The 21019-nt window shown below is 40.2% G+C and overlaps 1 long non-coding RNA gene and 1 pseudogene across 3 annotated transcripts in view; both read right to left on the bottom strand.

Annotated features, from left to right (window-relative positions):
• The window catches only part of LOC103350916 (uncharacterized), a 171463-nt gene that overhangs the window by 33196 nt on the left and 117248 nt on the right, over positions 1 to 21019 (bottom strand). The window contains exon 7 of one of the 3 annotated variants that reach the window (XR_016219725.1): positions 17767 to 17820. The exons of the other annotated variants lie outside the window; for them this stretch is intronic. This is a non-coding gene — a long non-coding RNA (uncharacterized LOC103350916). Of the gene's footprint in view, positions 1 to 17766; positions 17821 to 21019 lie in introns of those variants that run through there. 3 annotated transcript variants of the gene reach the window in all.
• On the bottom strand, positions 19390 to 20709 carry LOC100353042 (etoposide-induced protein 2.4 homolog; annotated as a pseudogene).

Raw genomic sequence — 21019 nt, forward strand, 5'->3', positions numbered from 1 at the left:
TCTAAATAAACATTTCTCAGTGGAGGTAATACAATGGCCAACAATTACATGAAAAATCATTCAATGTCATTAATCATCAGGAAATGTAAATGAAAACCACATTTATTTCAATTCATGTTTTCTTTGAAAAAAAAAAACTGAAGAAATCTTGTCATTTGCAACAGCATGGATATACCTGGAGGTAATTGTGTTAAATGAAATAAAACTAAGCCTCAACAGACTAGTACCACTTGATTTCACTCATACACTCATACACAAACTAACAAAACTGATCTTATAGAAGTTCAGAAAATGACAGTAGTTATCAGAACATGGAGATAGAGGACGAGGTAGGGATAGGCCAAGGTTATTTAACAGGAGCTAACTTTTTCTGTTGCATAAATAGGCTAACTACAGATAATGCACTGTGTATTTCTCAAAAAAGAAAAAGTACCAGCTAGAGAAAACGATTTTGGATGTTTTCATCATTTAAAAAAATTAGCATTGAGGATCCAGATATATTTACCCTTACTGGGCAGAACACAAATGTATGCATGTATTGAAAAATCAAATGGTACGTGATAAATATGTAGAGTTTTTCTAGTCAGTTTAAATTGTAAATTTTCAAACCAATAAAATATAAAAATATTTGACTAGAAATCATTATTTTTTTTAATATATAAGGAATCTTGTGATTATCACCAATTAAGAGTACTGATTTGTGTTCCCTTGAGGGAATTTGTAGGTGTGAATTAATAAGCTATTGTTCCAAATTGTGGAAATATGTCAACTTCACTTGTTAATGTCATTTCCTTAATGGAATATTAAATAGACAAAAAAAGAGATTTTACTTGACAGTTACGGAATTAATTGCCCAACTCTATTAGTATTCCCAGGAGAAAAATAATCAATAGGAAGTGTAGGTTTTAGGTACACACACATACATAACTGCTTAAGAAATTTCATGGAGGCCGGTGCCATGGCTCACTAGGCTAATCCTCCGCCTTGCGGCGCTGGCACACCGGGTTCTAGTCCTGGTCGGGGCGCCGGATTCTGTCCCGGTTGCCCCTCTTCCAGGCCAGCTCTCTGCTGTGGCCAGGGAGTGCAGTGGAGGGTGGCCCAAGTCCTTGGGCCCTGCACCCCATGGGAGACCAGGAGAAATACCTGCCTCCTGCCATCAGATCAGTGTGGTGTGCTGGCCGCAGCACGCCCGCGGTGGCCATTGGAGGGTAAACCAACGGCAAAAGGAAGACCTTTCTCTCTGTCTCTCTCTCTGTCTACTCTGCCTGTCAAAAAAAAAAAAATTCATGGAAAAGATTCTTAAATGCATAATTTTTATTAATACAAATTTTCCATGAACTTTTGAAGACTTTGTATATATGTTTGTGAGTGTGAGTATGATAAGGAATCAGATAATATTATGGAGGTTGGCAAGTCCCAGGATAAGCAGGGTGAAACATCAAGCTAGAGACCCAGGGGAGTCAATGTTTCAGTTCAAGTCCAGAGTCAGGAGAAAAGCCAATGTTCCCAGTTCAAAGGCTTCCACCTGAAAATGACTATCTTACTGTAGAGGATCAGTCTTGTCCTAGTTTGGCCTTCTACTGACTGGATGAGTCCCACTCCCACTAGGCAGAACAACAAGCTTTACTCAACTACTGACTTAAATGTTAATAGCTTCCAAAAATAAACTCACAGACATATCCAGAATAATGTTTGACTGATCGTACCTGGGCACAAGTTGGCACACAAAATTAACCACCAATAGTACCAAGGTGATCTGGAAGCTCAATAAACATGGTGAATGGCGCTTTTTTAACCACTCTCTCCTGGGCAATTCATCTTGCCATATGACTTCAGTTAGACAGAATTAGAAATATTCAGCTTAATTTTGTGGAATTATACTTTATACACTAAAAATTAAAGCCAAAGATTCTAGCCTATCCATAAATTACCAAGACATATTTTTTATTAAAATTTTCACTAACAAGTAATACACATTTTATGGAGTATAGTTCAAATTTCTTTCTCTCTTTCTCTCTCTCTCTTTCTTTCTCTCTCTCTCTTTCTTTCTTTCTTTCTTTCTTTCTTTCTTTCTTTCTTTCTTTCTTTCTTTCTTTCTTTTTTAAAGAGAGTTACAGAGAGAGGTAGAGACAGAGAGAGAGAGGTCTTCCATCCACTGGTACACTCCCCAGATGGCCGCAACGGCCGGAACTGCACCAATATGAAGCCAGGAGCCAGGAGCTTGTTCTAGGTCACCCATGTGGGTGCAGGGGCCCAAGGACTTGGGCCATCTTCTACTGCTTTCCCAGGCCATGGCAGAGAGCTGGATCAGAAGTGGAGCAGCCAGGACTAGAACTGGCGCCCATATGGGATGCTGGCACTTCAGGCCAGGGCATTAACCCACTGCGCCACAGCGCCGGCCCCTCAACATTTCAACAGATGTACATAGCATAAACTGATCAAAACAGAGACATTTCTAAGTAATAGAAGCAATTTTCAGAAGTAGACATGCCAGATAGTAGTATTTATGTCAAAAAATGAGGAAGAGAAAAAAGCAAACTCAGTTTTCTGGTGAGAGGAAGCCTTCTCTGGAGAATAGCCACACACATGCAATACAGAGTTGGTGTGTGTTGCCAATGCTGGGTACAGACAAGGTTAGAATTGGGGCTTTGCCCCATCAAACGGCTGTGGTCAGAGAACAAGAAACAAGAACAGCCTTGAGAAAAAAAAAAAAAAAAAAAAAAAAAAAAAACCTCCTGCAATCTGTTTTTCATTCGGGTCATTTGCTGTATATGGGGCTAAGTGGGTTGGCACACTGAAAGCCTAAGTAAAAAGTTCCTGAAAAACACAGTGGAATTTTCATTTTATGAGGCAAAGATTAGATAGATGTTGTGGCCCAAATGGTAAGATGGAGGGATCCAGAAGATTTTCCAGGCTCTCAGATGCAAACCCTGGAGGATCAAGGGTCAATCAGTAGATGGACAGAGACTTAGCACAGACCCAGCATGAACTGCATGCAGGCTATAGCCATTCTCTCTTACTCAGATCTTTTTTCTGCAAGTAATTACTTGAATGGCAGGGCAAGCAGACCCCCCGCGATTCTGGGTCAGGGTGTCCCTGTGCATCTTCTGGTTTGACCTGTCTTGGTAGGTAGAATAGGAAGCTTCTCTTGCCTCATTTGGTACCTACCAAGAGGAAATAATAGCCCACCCTCCAACCTGGGATCCAATGAGCAGATGACCCTCTTCCCTGAGTGTGCACAGGCAGCTCAGAACACAGACCCTGACCTCAAACACTGTGTGGACATGACCCACCCCTAGTGTGCATCAAAGAGAGCATCGGAAGTACATTGTTTGAATTTCGAGTCTGTTAAAGCAGATAGCACTGACTGTAGATGGAGATGTTTTGGACAATGATAATGAAAGAGATTATGCTTTGTAAAATAAAGTGTCCAGTTAAAGATTTAAATGATCTTATCCTCATTTTTTCAAGAAGATGAAATTAAGTGTTAGGGACATTAATAAACACACAAATGCTAAAGCTACTTAGTAGATTCGGGAATTAGATTCTGATTTCAAAATCATTTTTTTCTGTTGCTAAATAGCATTTCAGTGCCAAAACGCTCAAATGAAGCTGTCATTGCTTAAACTGTTGAAAATCATAAGCATTTTAGTCATGTGCATATCTGAAACCTAATATAAAAACTATAAAGCAGTATGATTAATCAAACTTGTGCTTTGAATCCAAGATATTAATAAAGAGGTGAATTTGCTTTCCTAAAACTTGTTTTAAAGGCATTACCTCTGTTTTAAGTGATAGCTAGCAACCGTGTAATACTTAGAGAACATGTGTGAAATATTTGGCCTTTTTTTTAAAGATTATATTATTTATTTGAAAGGCAGAGTTATGGAGAAAGGCGGGGAAAGAAAGAGAGATCTTCCATCCACTGGTTTACTCCCCAAATGGCTGCAATGGCCAGGGCTGAGCCAGACCAAAGCCAGGAGCCAGGAGCTTCATCCAGGTCTCCCACACGAATGCAGGGGCTCAAGCACTTGGGCCATTCTCCACTGCTTTCCCAGGCACATTATCAGGGAACTAGATAAGAAGTGGAACAGCAGGGACATGACCGGCACCCACATAGGATGCCTTCATCAATGGCAGCAGCTTTACCCTCTATGCCACAACTCTTGTCCCAGAGAAATGAAATTTCAGCATGAGGATAAGGGGGTGGGAGGTTGGTCTGGGAGTTAAGACATCAAATGAAAATGGCATCCCATATAGAGTACCTGGATTCAAGCCCCAGTTAAGCTCCTGATTTTAGCTTTCTGCTAATTCATGCCCTGGGCAGCAACAGGTAATGGCTCAAGTGATTGAGCTCTGCCACCTAGGTAGGAAACCTGAACTGAGTTCACAGCTCCTCACTTTGGCCTAGCCTAGCCCAGGCTGTTGTGGGCCTTGAAGGAATGAATCAGCAGCTAGCAGCTGTTTGTCTGTGTGTTTGCCTATTTCTTGCTGTCTCTTACATACATGTATACATTTTTAAAGATTTATTTATTTATTTGAAAGACATAGTTACAAAGAGAGAGGGGGAAAGACAGAGAGATCTTCCATCCACTTGTTCATTCCCCAAATGACTCAACAACTGGGGCTGGGCCAGATCTAAGCCAGGAGCTTCAAACTACATCCAGCTCTCCCACATGGGAACAAGGGCCCAAGTTCTTGGGCCATCATCTGTTACTTTTCCAAGTGCATTAGCAGAGAGCTGGATTGGATGTGGAGCAGCCAGGACTCAAACTGGAGCCCATATAGGATCCCAGCCTCACAGGCACTGACCTAATCTGCTATGCCACAGCCACATCCCCTACATACATAATTTCTAAATGAGGCTGAAGAAGGCTGTTTCCATGGAGGAGGCAAGGTGGAAGGATATGATGTAACACATATCATTTAGAATAGGCTGCATTAGAAGCATTCTCCACAAACCAGGGTCTTGTAACCACAGATTTCTATCTTTTCCATACCACACATCACCACGAGTCACTTTGGTCCAATTGCCTCTTCAGGAAACAGACTATACGAGGAGTCATTATCTTGAAACATTCTGATCACTAAGATAAAAGCCTTTGCTTCTTAAGGCTGCCTTCCCAGATATACACTCCCACGTCTGAAACACATTGCTTTGGCTAACATGCCACAAACGTCAAGTGTAGGTGGGGAAGTTCAGTCCCACTTTCAAAAACAAAGAACAAGAATATCTAGAACTGAAGATAAAGAACAGAAGAGTAGACGTTTGTAACATGACAATGAAAAGAAGAGAGTTATTGCAGATGACAGAATTTTGTTGACTTTCTAAGAAGTGAAAAGGACAGAGAAAATAGAGTAAATTGGAAGGCACTGCAGAATTAGCTCCTAACTCCGAGTACTTAGGTATGAAGGTGGGAATGGAAAGAATGGCAGAAGGCAGAGTGGCACATTGCAGTTAATTCTGTGGTTAGTCTTCCAGTGAGCCAGCACAGAAACTACATCTACTCTCATGTGCAAACCAGATGGGAAGAATGACACTTGTTAGAGGCAACTCCGGGTATTCTGCTTTCTGACCCAACAGAGTGATTTTCTGGAGGAGGACTAGAACTCCTGATGGGGATATCAGGGCCACTCTTCTCTGCTGTTTGACCGGTCTGCTTCTTCCTCACACACTCTGAAGTGAAGCCTGCCTATCACCATGCATGCACACAGGCACAGCATTCTCGGGAGCTCACTAGTGAGTCCATTAGAATGGAAATAGGAGTAGAAGGAATGGAGTCAACAACGCCATCATGAATGTTATCACATGAGTCTAATTAAATAAAGCTAAAAGGAATTGTATATTCAAGCTACAAAAATTATACCTCTGTTTCTACATGATGATGGAACCAACAAAGAGATAGACTAGCAATGAAGCCAGTCTGGAATAGAGAGCAAGACACCAGTTCTATTCATAAAATCTGATTTCCACAAAACAGTAAAGCCTGAATTATATCTGCTGCATCAGCAGTCTTCATACTACTGTGCCCCAGAATTAGAAAAGTCTATCAACCCAGTTAAAGCAAAACCATCTCAGGATCTGCCCCAGGCCCCTTTCAATACAGAGTGCAAAGTGGAGCAAATTGAAAGCTCTATTCAGGCAGGCCTGCCCCAAAGAACAGAAACAAATGGGGGCATGGGGCATGCACAGCCTGCAACTCCCTCCTTCCAAACTCACCAATCACATTACACACTGCTAGCCCTTGGTGGGAGCACTTGGGTTCAGTGATGAGGCAAGAAGTCAGGAACACCATTCTGGAGAAAATCTCTTGTAACAGAAACATCAAACCAGAAGAAAAGTTTTTATGCCCAGTTATTCATTAGCAACCAACCAGGAAAACAGAAACCACTCAGTTTCTCTGCTTTCTATTACAGGAGATATTTAATATATAGAATTGATTAAACAGGAGACAAAAGAGGATAAGCATCCACCCAAGGAACAACAAAGCACAGATTGGCAACTGCAGGAAGGCACTAATACTTATAAAAGGATGAGGCAGTGTTGGTGGAGCTTAGGAGTCAAGGTTTCCTGGAAGAATCTGTATCCATGTTGAGCATAACTTTGGGGCTGAATCCATGGAAAGACAAGGAAAACTGGGAGAAATCCTGCATAAGATAGAAAGGGAGGCAGAGAAATACTCTGGCTTCTCTCATTTGGTCCTGTCCTCTAATTCCACACAAACACCTCTCACTGCCCAAACACAGTCAACCAGCAGACAAGAGGCCCCGCAACCACAGCCTACAGAGTTGGCAAAGAAGTGAAGAGGAGGGTGTGGAGGGAGCTAAGGACAAATAGGCCTGAAGCTGTCATAATAACCACTGATGCTCATAGTGTCCATTTCATTTCAACAAGTTTCCCCTTTGGTGCTCAGTTAGTTGTCGGACACTATGAGAAACAGTGACTTGATCAGCTCTTATCCTGACGGTTAATGTACAATGTAATACTTTACCCATTTTAGTACTTTTTTTTGTTCTAGTACCATTGGTTGAACTCTGTAATTAACACACAATTATTCTTAGGTGTTTCAATTTTAACTGAAAAGTGATCCCTGTTAGGAATTTGGAAAACATTATGCTGAGTGAAATAAGCCAATCCCAAAGGGACAAATACCACTTGTTCTCCTTGATAGGTGACAACTAACTGAGCACCAAAAAGGAAACCTGTTAAAGTGAAATGAACACTATGAGAAACGGTGACTTGATCAGCCCTCACCCTGACTGTTGATGAGCAGCTTAATATGTTATCCCTCTTATTATTTCTTTTGTTTGTCCTACTTAATACTTTTGGTTGAATACTGTAATCAATACACAATAGTTCTTAAGTGCTGAAACTTAACTGAAAAGTGATCACTGTTAAATATAAGAGTGGGAATAAGAGAGGGAAGAGATGTGCAGTTCGGGACAGGCTCAAGCTGACTTACCTCAAACAGTAGACTTAGAAACATACCAGGGGATTCCAATTCAATCCCATCAAGGTGGAATGTACCAATGCCATCTCACTAGTCCCAGTGATCAATTTCTGTTCACAATTGATCATAATGATAGGACTAAGAACCAAAGGGATCACATAAACAAAAATAGTGTCTGCAAATACTAGCTGATAAACTAAAAAAGGGAGAGAATGATCCAACATGGGAAGTGAGATACACAGCAGACCCATAGAATGGCAGATGTCCTAAACAGCACTCTGGCCTCAGAATCAGCCCTTAAGGCATTCCGATCTGGCTGAAAAGCCCATGAGAGTATTTTAGGCACGGAAAGCCAAGACACTCTGGCAAAAATATCTCTCTGAGTGAGATCCCAGTGGAAAGAACAGGTCTTCAAAGAGGGAGGTGCCTTTCTCTGAAGGGAGGAGAGAACCTCCACTTTGACTATGACCATGTCTAAACAAGATAAGAATCAGAGAACTCAAGGGGCTTCCATAGCCTTGGAAACTCATGACTGGTGCATAGGGAGATTACTGATGCCATAAACAGGAGTGTCAATTGGTAAAGTCAACAACAGGAGTCACTGTGCACTTATTCCTCATGTAGGATCTCTGTCCTTAATGTGCTGTACACTGAGGCTTAATGCTATAACGAGTACTCAAACAGTATATTTCACTTTGTGTTTCTATGGGGGTGCAAATGATTGAAATCTTTACTTAATGTACACTAAACTGATCTTCTGTAAAAAAAAAAAAAAAGAAATTATCAATTCCCAACTTGACTCTCACTGGGATTAAACATGACAATAGGTCTGATCTGATTTCATCATCATTTAAAAAAAATCATCTATTATTTTTCACTTTATGTTTCTGTGTGGGAGCAAACTGTTGAAATCCTTACTTAAGGTATACTAAGCTGATCTTCTGTATATTAAGAGAATCGAAAATGAATCTTGATGTGAATGGAAGGGGAGAGGGAGTGGGAAAGGGGAGGGTTGTGGGTGGGAGGGACGGTATGGGGGGGGGAAGCCATTGTAACCCATGAGTCGTACTTTGGAAATTTATATTCATTAAATAAAAGATAAAAAAAAATACAGGATGGTAAGTAGTTTTGCAGTTTAATCTACACAATGTTAAAATTGACAAATTGATAATTAAATGTATAAGAATACTATTTAGGGTTCTGAAAGTAGTCACTAGAATTAAACTGGTAAATAGGAAAGGTGGTCATCTCTGCACAGTATGAATAGGTGGAGGCAGGAAACTTCTGCCTTTCATTATTTTAATGTTTACTTATTTGTTTTCATCTCCTTGAAAGTCAGAGCATCAGCAAGATACCCCCCCTCCACACACACACACACACACACACGGAACGGGGAGGTTTATGGGCAGGCTGAAACCAGGAGCTTAGAATCCCATTTGGGTCTCCTATGTTTTTGGCAGGGGCCCAAGCACTTGAGCCATCATCTGCTGCCTCCCAGAATGCATTAGCAGGAGATGGCATCAGAGCACAGGTGTGAGGATTTCATAAGATGTGGGTATCCCAACCTACTGCACCACAATACCAACGACTGCTTTTTATTTTATAATTTAATATTTGGATCTCTGGCCAAATTCTTAACTGCTTTTATAATAAAAAGGGGTGAAAGACAGTTAATTGGATGTACTAATCTCATTTTCTCTAAAGTGCATGCTTTTATATTATATTCCATACCCTTTGTTCCAGGTTTCACCTATAAATAATTTCTCTGTTACAAAAATCAATCCAGCCTGTGACTGATCCCACTGACTGTACAACCAGGACACCTGGATGAAAGCCCTGGAGGAAGGATAATTGCCTGGGACCTCAAGGGCAAAATAGTATGCTTCTTGTGAATTCCATCTATAAGTTACAATCAGACCTGCAAGCACTTTTCTGTCTACCAAAATAAGTATCCCAGGAATGCTGATTGCTACATAACCAAAAAGCTACAGTGAGGCAGTGTCAACATGGATTCTGATTGTCAGTTAGTCATTTTGAGACGTTATCACACAACGTTTATCTGATGGGTTTAAATAACCAAACTTCTCATGTGTGAAGTATATGCAGGATAAATAATATAATCAGATGATGTGTTTGGTTTTATGGAATGCCTCTAATCAGTGATAAAGCAATTGACACCAAATTATTTTTTAAATCTGAAATGTACTCTTTCTTTGCCTCAGTAAGCACCTGATGTAATCTCAATAAAATCTCATTGTAACAAACACATCATCACACCAAAGCACACTTGATTAATCCTCCAAGAACTAAGTTAATTACCCCCATTTTATTCTATAAAAGGCTCGGAAATGGAGAAGTCAGATTTCCAATCCAGTGTCATTCAGTTCCAAATCTCTTAACCAGTCTGTAGCAAAGAAAACATATGCTGCAACCATATTGTCTTCTCTTTCTTCTCCCTCATTCCTAGGAGGAGAGGCTGTTGTTTGTATGGAGATATTGTTAATGTAATAATGCGAGTTGTCCTAGGAGAATTGGTCAGTGTTAGCAAGGAAAGTCTTGTCTCATACCTGGGTTACTCTCAGACACCTAAAGCCTCCCTCTAACAATGCACAGTAATATCATCCTGGGGCTCTTCCAGGATGTATTAGGCAAAGTGCTAGGGGAAACTGGTCCAACCTCATGAACCTAAAACCTGGACAGTAGCACACTTGTGCTCAGAAGGAACCCACACTTGGTTTAATGATCTGCTGTTGCCATTGCAAGATTCTTTGTAATTTTTCAACAAGGGCTTCTTTTTCATTTTTCACTGGGTCCTGACAACAAAGTAGTTGGTACTGAATTGAGGATACTGCTCAGGATGAAGCCAAAACCCTGGGGGATAAAGGGTAGAGATGGAGAGAGAGAAGACAACCAAAAAGACGCAAGGTCCCAAGACCCAGCATTGAGCAAAACCCATTTTGATTGAAAGGTACATGAAATTGTTTTGCACTATTTTCCACACTCTGAGAGTGTTTGTCATAACGTAATGTTAAATTACTCTCTGTCTGGCAAAGAACTAAACCCATGGGCTGATTTGATCCATTACTGGATCCATATTAAGGAGGGTATGGGTTTTCTTTTGTTCAGGTTTCAGTCATGTCAATTCTTCAAAAAAATGTGCAGTTAATCTAATTTACACAATTTATTTCCATCTTATTTTCTTTTTTCAATTTTTTTTCTTTTTAACTGACATTATTTATCAATGTTAGGTGACATATCTGCCAAAAAGTTATTGACATTATCGAGATAATAAACAATTGACACAGCATTTCTTTATTTTTTTCATGCCATAAATAATTCTCTCTCGAACTTAACATCAAACACATTCCTCCTCTACTGTTTGAAAGTAAGTTTTCCTACGAAAATTGCTCTTTTCCTCACTAAATTGCTATGTCTCCGCCTTATTCATGTCTCCCACATTCCCTATAATATGAGACTTAAAATATACTCACTGCCTCCTTCTCCTCCTCCCTTTCCCCAACTCTAGATAAGACAGCTTTGGAAAGTACATTTCCATGCTTACATTCTGTCCCAACCCATAGCTTTTTTAAATTAAAATTCCCCTTACAATATGTCTCTTCACTTTTTTCTCAAATTTTTATTTTGAAAAATGTCAAACACAAAAATAGTTGAAGGGGTAGCAAAATGAACATCCACACAGCTTACATCAAGATTCACTACTGGTTACCACTTGGACAGATATGTTTTCTTTTTTCCACTATTTCTCATTCCCTCTTTCCCATCTCATAGAGATGCATATATACCACATGTTGATCTTTGGTGATAGTTGAATATAACTTACATATATGAAAACTGTTGAGCATGTTTTCTTAAGAGTAAAGACATTCTCCTAAAACTTACATATCACAACCACTCTAAGGAAACTTAAAAATGAGAAAATAACATCTAATATCCAACCCTTTTATTATTTCACTAGTCATTCCCAAAAGGTCCTTTTATTTAGGGGATTTTCAATCCTGGAACAACCATGTATTGTAACACTCACTGTAATGAGTTCCCACATTTAGTTGCATTGTCTTGTTTTCTACGTCCTGTGAATTGATGTTTTGTTGCTTGTAAAAATGTTCCACTATGAAGATCTATCTGAAGGTATCCTGTATCCTCATGAGTTGATTCAGGTTAAACATTTTCACAAAATTAATATATAGATGATATTATGGCACTCTGTACATTACATCAGGAGGCATATAATTTCAGTGTGTTCTATTCTTGGTGATATAAGTTTAATGATTTAGCTAAGGTGACATTTACCATATTTCTCCATTTAAAGGTAGCATTTGTCCCTGGTAAGTAAAAATACAGGTACATATTCACAAAAGGTGAGGATGTTCTCCAAAGAGAATTTATTTAGCACTTATGTTTCAAAACAGGTGGGCAGATAGGTTCAGTTACAGTGTCTCCTCTCTCTTTTTCCTAAGATCTCTGTTCTGGAAGCCAGCACAATGGCACAGCAGATAAAGCCACTTCCTGTGGTGTTGGTATCTCATATGGACTCCGGTTCGAGTCCTAGCTACTCCACTTCCATTCCAACTCCCTGATAGCATGCCTGGAAAAGCAACGGAGGATTGCACAAGTGCTTGGAACCCTAAACTCACATGGGAGACCTGGAAGAAGCTCCTGACTTCCAACTGGCCCAGCTCCAGCCATCATGGCCATTTGGGAAATGAACCAGCAGACTGAAGACCTTTCTCCCTTTCTCTCTCTTTCTCTCTCTCTCTCCCTCCCCCCGCCCCATTTATCTAACTCAGCCTTTCAAATAAATACATCAATCTTTTTAAAAAAAATCCCTGTTCTTGTCAACTTGATGTTTAACACATTTTTCTTATATTTCTCTCCTACGAGATACACATATAATGTTCCTACTGAACACTTTTCCCTCAAAAAAAAAAAATCTCTTTTTTCCCCATGAGAAGTCAATACATTTTGATTGGATAAGGTTGCTGTGATATCATCCTTTCTTCTTCAATATTTATTCCACTCTTTATAGCTCTCAGGGTTGGTTGTGGGTGGGACACTACTCTCTCTCTTTCTCTCTCTCTCTCTCTCTGTCTCTCGCTGTATCTACCAACCTACCTACCTACCTACTTATTCGTCACTCCTTGTGTTTCTGGACTTCCTGAGGATATGTACCTGTGATTTTTCTCACCAATCTTTTCTTGAAAACTGAGTGAGCACTTTTTAACCTCTGAAATCATGTTTTCCTTATTATAAAAAAAGTTATTTTTCTCATCATATTTGTTCTATATTCATGAAAATATTATCCTTCACACATTTCTTTCAAAGGCTGAAATGAGCAAGGGCTTAATCATTTTACTTCCATAGAAAAATTTCAGTCTCATTTGCATCATTATAAAATCCTGAATTAGAGGACCAAAGAAAACTTCACAACAATGAATAGATCTTCAAAGAATTAAAATCTTCTACCGTGGTGTTAAATTTACAAAAAAATCTTCATTAGGCTATAGCAACATAATGTAAAAGATAAGAAGCTCAATGAGTCAGGTTAAAACACAATGGTGCCATACTTTTCATGTGATCTCTAGCTCTACGACTTCTAGCATGCAGGGACCTTAGGAAGAATTTATAACATTGTCACTCAGGGCATCCCTTCTCAAGAAAACTCTCTTGTACATCAAGCTTTATTTTTTTAAACACAGATGCATATCATTTATGTTTGGAAACTATACATAAAATCTGGCATAAATCAATTCTCCCCGAAGTGCAACAATTCCCAAACAGTACCAGATGCGGGTGAGAAGCACGCATATTCATAAAATGACAAAGACATGTTTAATCCTTTTACAAGTGTCTAATGGATATCTACTATGTGTCAAGCAGTATCCTGAGCACTAGCGTTTTATGTGGCAGGGACACATTTGGCCCAGATATGTCCAGGGAGGTTGCTTCTTCCTTTTTCTGAGGCATAACACATCTACGCTCTTCTCTATCTACACTGCAGTCAAAGCTGCATTTAGTTAGACACAATCAAAGGAGAAGGATAAGCAGAAATTGTGGGAAAAACCACTCCAGGAGAGATGCCCTCATCGAAATGTTATGTGCTTCCCCTGTACTTGTTTCACATTGTGCCTTAAGAAACAAGAAAACCAGAGATTTTTTTTTTTTTTTTCATTACAGAGGTCCTTGTGCCCATCTTCCTTTGAGTGAGGAGCCAGGAACTGAGGGATACTGTGGATATGTTCCCTGACCAGAGTGTAAAGAAAGAGTATGCCAAGTCCAGTGGATGGAATAGACATGAAAATTGAAAGGAAAAACAAAGAATTAGAATGTTTTATGTGTATAAAACACAAATAATCCCAGAGTTATGTGAAATGGTGGGGAAAGGATCTAGTGACCATTGCAGGCCTGAGCACAAGGAGAGATGCAACTGGCGAGAGCTGGCAATGAGGTCAGCCAGAGGTGCTGAATTTTTTTTCCTAAAGGAGCTTATTTCTTACCATGAGACTGGAAAAATGAGGAAATTCAAATGTATTGTCTTTTTTAAGGATAACTGTTTTCCATATTTCAGAGTGGGTTGGAGATGGGTGATTTGAAGTAGGAGTGGCTCAAGGAAACTACCAGGGGACTAGTTTCCTGAGTCATCAAAACATAGAGAACCTAAACAGACCAATAACCAAGATGGAAATTGAGTCAGTAATAAAGACCCTCCCAAAAAGGAAAAGCCTAGGACTGAATGGTTTCTCTGCTGAATTCTACCAGATATTTAAATAAGAACTCATTGCAATTCTTCTCAAGTTACTCAAAACAATTGAAAGGGGGGAAATCTTCCCAAACTCCTCCTATGAAGCCTGCTTCACCTTAATTTTTAAACCAGAAAAACATACAAAAGAGAAAGAGAATTATAATAAATATCCCTGTTGTATATAGATGCAAAAATCCTCAACAAAATATTGCCTAGCCAAATCCAGCAACACATCAGAAAGATCATTCAACTGGGCCCAGTGGGATTTATCCCTGGTATATAGGGATGGCCCAACATTTTCAAATCAGTAAGTGTGATATATCACATTCACAAAGTGAAAAACAAAACCCATATGATTATTTCAATAGGTGCAGAGAAAGCATTTGATAAAATACAACACCCTTTTATGATTAAAACCTTAAACAAATTGGGTATTAAAGGAACAATCCTCAACACAATCAAGGCAATTTATGACAAACTCAAAGTCAGCATCTTACTGAATGGGTAAAAATTGGAAGCATCCCCCCTAAGATCTGGAACCAGATAAGAATGCCCACTCTCACCATTGCTATTCAATATAGTCCTGGAAATTTTAGCCACAGCCATTAGGCAAGAAAAACAAATCAAAGGGATACAAATTGGGAAAGAGGAAGTCAAACTACTCCAAATTGCAGGTGACATGATTCTATATAGAGAGGATCTCAAAGACTCCACCAAGAGACTACTGGAACTCATAATGGAGTTTGATAAAGCAGCAAGATATAAAATTAACACATAAAAATTAACAGCTTTTGTATACTTAGACAATGCCAAAGCTGAGAAAGAACTTCTAAGATCAATCCCATTCACAATAGCTACATAAAATGTAAATACCTTGGAATAAATTTAACCAAAGTTGTCAAAGATCTCTACAATGAAAAGTTGCAAACACTAAAAGAAATAGAAGATATAAAGTCATCAAGATGTCCATACCATTGAAAGCTATTTACAGATTCAATGTGATCCCAATCAAAATATCAATGACATTCTTCTCAGACCTAGAAAAAATGCTAAAATTCCCATCTCTTAAGTGGGTTGTTTGTTTTGATGTTGTAGAATTTCTTGATTTCTTTGTAGATTCTGGTTATCAGCCCTTTATCTGTTGCTTAGTTTGCAAATATTTTTTTCCCATTCTGTCAGTTGCCTCTTCACTTTCCTGACTGTTTCTTTTGAAGTACAGAAACTTCTCAATTTGATGCAATCCCAAATGCTAATTTTGGCTTTGACTGCCTGTGCTTCCAGGGTCTTTTCCAAGAAGTCTTTGCTGGTACCTATATCTTGCAGGGTTTCTCCAATGTTCTCTAATGATTTGATGGTGTCAGAGCGTAGATTTAAGTCTTTAATCCATGTTAGTAGATTTTTGTAAGGTGATAGGTAGGGGTCTTGCTTCATGCTTCTGCATGTGGAAATCCAATTTTCCCAGCACCATTTATTGAATAGACTGTCCTTACTCCAGGGATGGGTTTTGGATCCTTGATGAAATACAAGTTGGCTGTAGATGTTTGGATTGATTTCTAGTCTTTCTATTCTGTTCCATTGATCTATCCATCTGTTTCTGTACCAGTACCATGCTGTTTTGATAACAACTGCCCTGTAGTATGTCCTGAAATTTGGTATTGTGATGCCCCCGGCTTTGTTTTTGTTGTACAAGATTGCTTTAGCTATTCGAGGTCTCCTGCATCTCCATATGAATTTCAGTATCATTTTTTCCAGATCTGAGAAGAATGTCTTCAGTATTTTGATTGGCTATGAACCTGTCTGAATAAGATCGAAGTCATCGAACTCAAAAGGCTTCCATAGCCTTGGCAACTCATGACTAGAGCCTAGGGAGATTACTGACGCCATATACAAGAGTGTCAAATTGTTAAGTCAACAACAGGAGTCACTGTGTACTTACTCCTCATGTGGGATCTGTCCTTAATGTGTTGTCCAATGTGAAGTAATGCTATAACTAGTACTGAAACAGTATTTTATACTTTGTGTTTCTGTGTGGGTGCAAATTGATGAAATCTTTACTTAATATATACTAAATCGACCTTCTGTATATAAAGATAATTGAAAATGAATCTTGATGTGAATGGAATGGGAGAGGGAGTGGGAGATAGGAGGGGTGCAAGTGGGAGGGTAGTTATGGGTGGGGGGGAAAGCCGTTGTAATCCATAAACTGTACTTTGGAAATTTATATTTACTAAATAAAAATTTAAAAAAAGAAAAAATGCTAAAATTCATATGGAAACACAAGAGACCCTGCTTAGCTAAAACAATCTTACACATCAAAACAAAGCCAGAGGCATCAGAACAGCAGATTTCTAGTCTTATTATGAGGCAGTTTTCATCAAAACAGCCTGGTATTTGCACAAAAATGGACACATAGAACATGAAACAGAATAGAAACTCCAGAAATCAATCTATGCATCTACAACCAAATTATTTCTGACAAAGGAGTTAAAACCAATCCCTGGAACAAGGATAGTCTCTTCAATAAATGGTGCTTTATTTCTATTAGAGCTTTGAAATTCTTGCTTATTCTGATCCCATAGCCACATTCATTGGTTCAAGGGTAGATACATGACCCAAATTGGACCCCATCAGTACCCAATTCATCAGCCAATTGCCAATTAGGGTATGGTAGAATACTTGGCCCAATGGGATCAATGTAATCCCTTTCATGGGACTTTTCAATTTAGGACTACTTGCTCTTGCAGTGGGAACTATAACATGTGAACATCAAAATTATTGTTGTTGTATTCCCAACCAAATGTAATAAGCTGATTTCCTGGTTAAGAATTAAGAAAATAGTGTCGGACATTTAACTAACAGGTAAAACATCCCTTTGGATACTATTGGAGTGCCTGAGTTTGAGTATTAGCTCTATTCCTGATTCTGCCTTCCCGCTAAAAAATGCACCCTAGGAGGCAGCAGGTAATGGCTCAAATAATTGAGTCCCTGCCACAAATCTATGAGATTTGGATTATTAGCCCCCTGACTTCAGCCTGGCTCAATCAAGGTAATTGTGGGCATTTGGGGGGTGAATCAGTAGATGAAAACTCACTTGTTCTTTTGTTCTATCATTGCTTCTCAAATAAATAAAAATTTTGCTAAAAACAATTAAAACAAGGGCTAGTGTTGTGATGCAGAAGGTTAAGTCGCTATTCACATCACCACCATTCCATATAAGTCCCAGTTACAGACCCTACTGCTCAACTTCGGAACCAGTTCCCTACTAATGTACCTGGGAATGCAGCAGAATATGGCCCAAGTGTTTGGGCCCCTGCCATACACATGGAAGACCCAGATGGAGTTCCAGACTCCTGGTTTCAGCCTGGCAAAGCCCTGGCTGTTCTGGCCATTTGGAGAGTGAACCAGCAGATGGAAGATATTCATCTTTCTCTCCTTTTCTCTCACTCCTTCACCCCCAATTTCAAATAAAAATATTTTTCTTAAAGAATTAAGCAAATAGAAACAGAAACAAGAATAAAACAATAGAATATTGGTGTTCAAACCTCTAGTTTGAGATACTTTGAAAGTGTCTAGTTGATTCTTCTCAAGATTTCACTCTTCAGTTCATCACTGAAATACATGAAACAACCACATGTTTGTATCAAATTCACCCTTTCATCAAAGCTTATTAAATTGTAGCAAAATGGTGCAAACTGTAAAAGGACTGAAATTTTAACATTTCAAATGTCCCCCCACCCCAGCCCTGGGAAACTGGCTCACATCTGTGACTTTTTTTTCTTTTTTGTACAATGCTTTCAAATCTACCCCATCCCACACATATATATTTCTTTAAAATTACAGGAAGGCAACAACCAATCACTTGTTTATTGGGTTTAATAATTTGATGCTTTGAATTCCTATTTGCTGCATTCAATATTCATCTGAAATTTCAGACAAAGCAGGCAGTGGTCAACAGTAAAATTCTACCCTCCAGAGTTGAAAAGTTCAGGGTCTCTGAGCATTCCTTGCTGGAGCAGCCTTTGTGCAGAACTGGTACCTCCCACAGCTTGGGACCTTAAATAATACCAGTGAAAAATTCTTTATACCCTTCAAGGAGAATAAAGAAAACTGTTTCTAAAACCCAACAGATCTGGCTGTAAGGTCTTCCCTCCTCCTGTGTCATCTGTTCAGCCTCACTTGTTTATTTCTTTCTTTATTCATTATGTATATATTTTTCCAGTGGAACAAGAGAAACCACAACATAAGCTGAGTTAGAAGAACAAGACTGTGAAGGCTATAAAGGGAGTGAGCAGAGACAATTTAGATTCTCCTTTACCTCCCACGTCCAATGTATGTGCTTCACAGAAACCAACAAAAATAACCAGCCCACAAAATACATCAGCTAGATTTATAAACCCATTCATCCCAAGGTGGTAGGAGGCAAGAAGAAGAGCTGGGAGGGTGGATGGCACAGGGAGAAAAGCACAGTATTCAAATCAGTCCAGGCATAGGGGCTGGCGAATGTCAGAGAAGAGCTGCAAAGAAACCTGGGGTCCTTTCAGAGTCTTGTTGGTGTTCAAATCCACACATTAGGACTGGCACTGTGGTGCCGTGTGTTAAAGCCCCAGCCTGCAGCACTGCCAGCATTCCACATGGGTACTGTATTGCCCCAGCTGCTCCACTTCCAATCCAGCTCCCTGCTAATGTGCTGGGAACGCAGTGGAGGACAGCCCAAGTCCTTGGGCCTCTGTACCTACATTCAAAGCCTGGAAGAAGCTCCTGGCTCTTGGCTTCTGCTTGAAACAGCCCTGGTCATTGTGACCATTTGGGGAATGAAGCAACGGATGTGAATTATCTTTCACTGTCTCTCCTCTCTCTCTTCCTTTCAGACAAAAATAAATCTTTTTCGATAAGTAAAGAAAGAAAACATGTAATCTACAACTACAGTTAAGGATATTAAAGAGAGGTAATTATTGATCCAAAACGAAAATGTTAAAAAAATAAATCCACACACTAGTGTCAAGAAAATTCTGCTTTACATGCAGCAAAGGCAAAAATTCCAGTTCCTCAGAGAGAAGGGAATATGCAGAGGGCCCTTGGCAGAGTGGGTCCTGCCTTCTCCAGTCAGAAAGGCGATATGAGAAGAGGGCTAACACAGCCTTCTTCCAATCCCACACATCCTCTTTGATGGCAGGACACTCAGTGACCTGCAGTAGCCTGCACTTTGGCAGGAGCTAGATGTGGTAAAAGGATGTTCTCTGCTCAGTTTGTGTTGCTCAAGGCAGACTGCAGGGGGACTGTCCTGTAGAAGAGTCCCTTGCTAGAGAAGACCACCAACAGGACTGGCAGTTTGACATAGAATGTTACGTACCCACATGCAGTGCCAGCATCCCATATGGTGCCACTTCAACTCCTGATGGTTCTCTGGGAAAACGGCAGATGATCAACCAAGTACTTGGCCCCATGTATGCATGTGAGGACCTGGAGGAAGCTCCTGGCTTCAGCCTGGCCCAACCCTGGCCATTTATGGCTGCAGAGTGAACCAGCAAATATAACCAGTGTCTGTCCATCTGTCTGTCTGTTTCTCTCCTAAATAAATAAATAAAATGACCACCAACAAGCAGAAGTGCAGCTGGAAAAGATAGGCTTCTCTAGGTGTCTTTGTTTCAATAGCACTGATAATGAATGAGAGAAGGTAGAAAAGAGTCATCCATTCAACGATAATGAATGAGAGCTGCAGGGCTGTAAGGAAAGGCAAGGGCAAGCCAAATCCAAAGGAATAAGGCCAGCTCCTTTCTACGTTTGACAACCAGTGGTGCATTTCAATCCTGTACTGCACCAACGATACTCCCAGTAGTACAGGGAGTCGAGAAGGGACGCATGCAGGAGGCTAACCAGCTGACCAACATCATGGGTGGGAAAGAGATTCACGAATATCCACTGGGTGAGGAAAAGAACCTGCAGTAAAAGGTAGAGAGCTGGTTAGCAATGATTGTGCTCTCACTAGGGAAGGCGTGAGGCTTCCTGCCTCCAACTTCAGGTCAGCTGTATCTTGAAACCAACTAGGATTCACAATTTTGCTGAGCACAGACAGGTAGAGCAGGCAAATAACACTGGAAGTTATTGTGATGAAGAATTCCAGCCATGACCTAATACCTCCAGGCAGTGATGTATCACCTACGATGTGGGCTGTTACTGAATCCCAGAAGTAAACCCTGATAAAACAAGAGGAGACTAAACCAAGACATGTCACCATTTCACTGGAAAACTCCACTAACAATATGTGGCTTGCTTTCTTCTTTCCACGCTATGTTCTGCACTCTCCTCTGTGCTAGGTAGGACACTGCTTACCCTTCTTTGATGCTGCTCCTCTCTCTCTTGCTGGATATGAGCATCTAGCTTTGAGATGGAACAGAAACTGCAGATGTAGGCTTTGATACCCTTGACAAGGTCCTGGAGAAGGGCTTTGACCCTGTCAGCCATCTCTTCACCACCACAACTATAAACCATGCAGAGGTGAGAGAAAAGCCCCAAAATCTTTTTTTTATTTATTTGACAGGTAGTGTTACAGACAGTGAGAGAGAGATAGGGAGAGAGGTCTTCCTTCCATTGGTTCACCCTCCAAATGGTCGCTATGGCCGGCGCTGTGCTGATCCGAAGCCAGGAGCCAGATGCTTCCTCCTAGTCTCCCATGGGGGTGCAGGGGCCCAAGCACTTGGGCCATCCTCCACTGCCCCCCACTCCAGTCCACAGCAGAGAGCTGGACTGGAAGAGGAGCAACTGGGACTAGAACCTGGCGCCATATGGGATGCCGGCGCCGCAAGCAGAG

The sequence above is a fragment of the Oryctolagus cuniculus genome, chromosome 13, assembly GCF_051225735.1.
Source record: "Oryctolagus cuniculus isolate XC-2025 breed Fujian yellow rabbit chromosome 13, ASM5122573v1, whole genome shotgun sequence".
Taxonomy (NCBI): Eukaryota; Metazoa; Chordata; class Mammalia; order Lagomorpha; family Leporidae; genus Oryctolagus; species Oryctolagus cuniculus.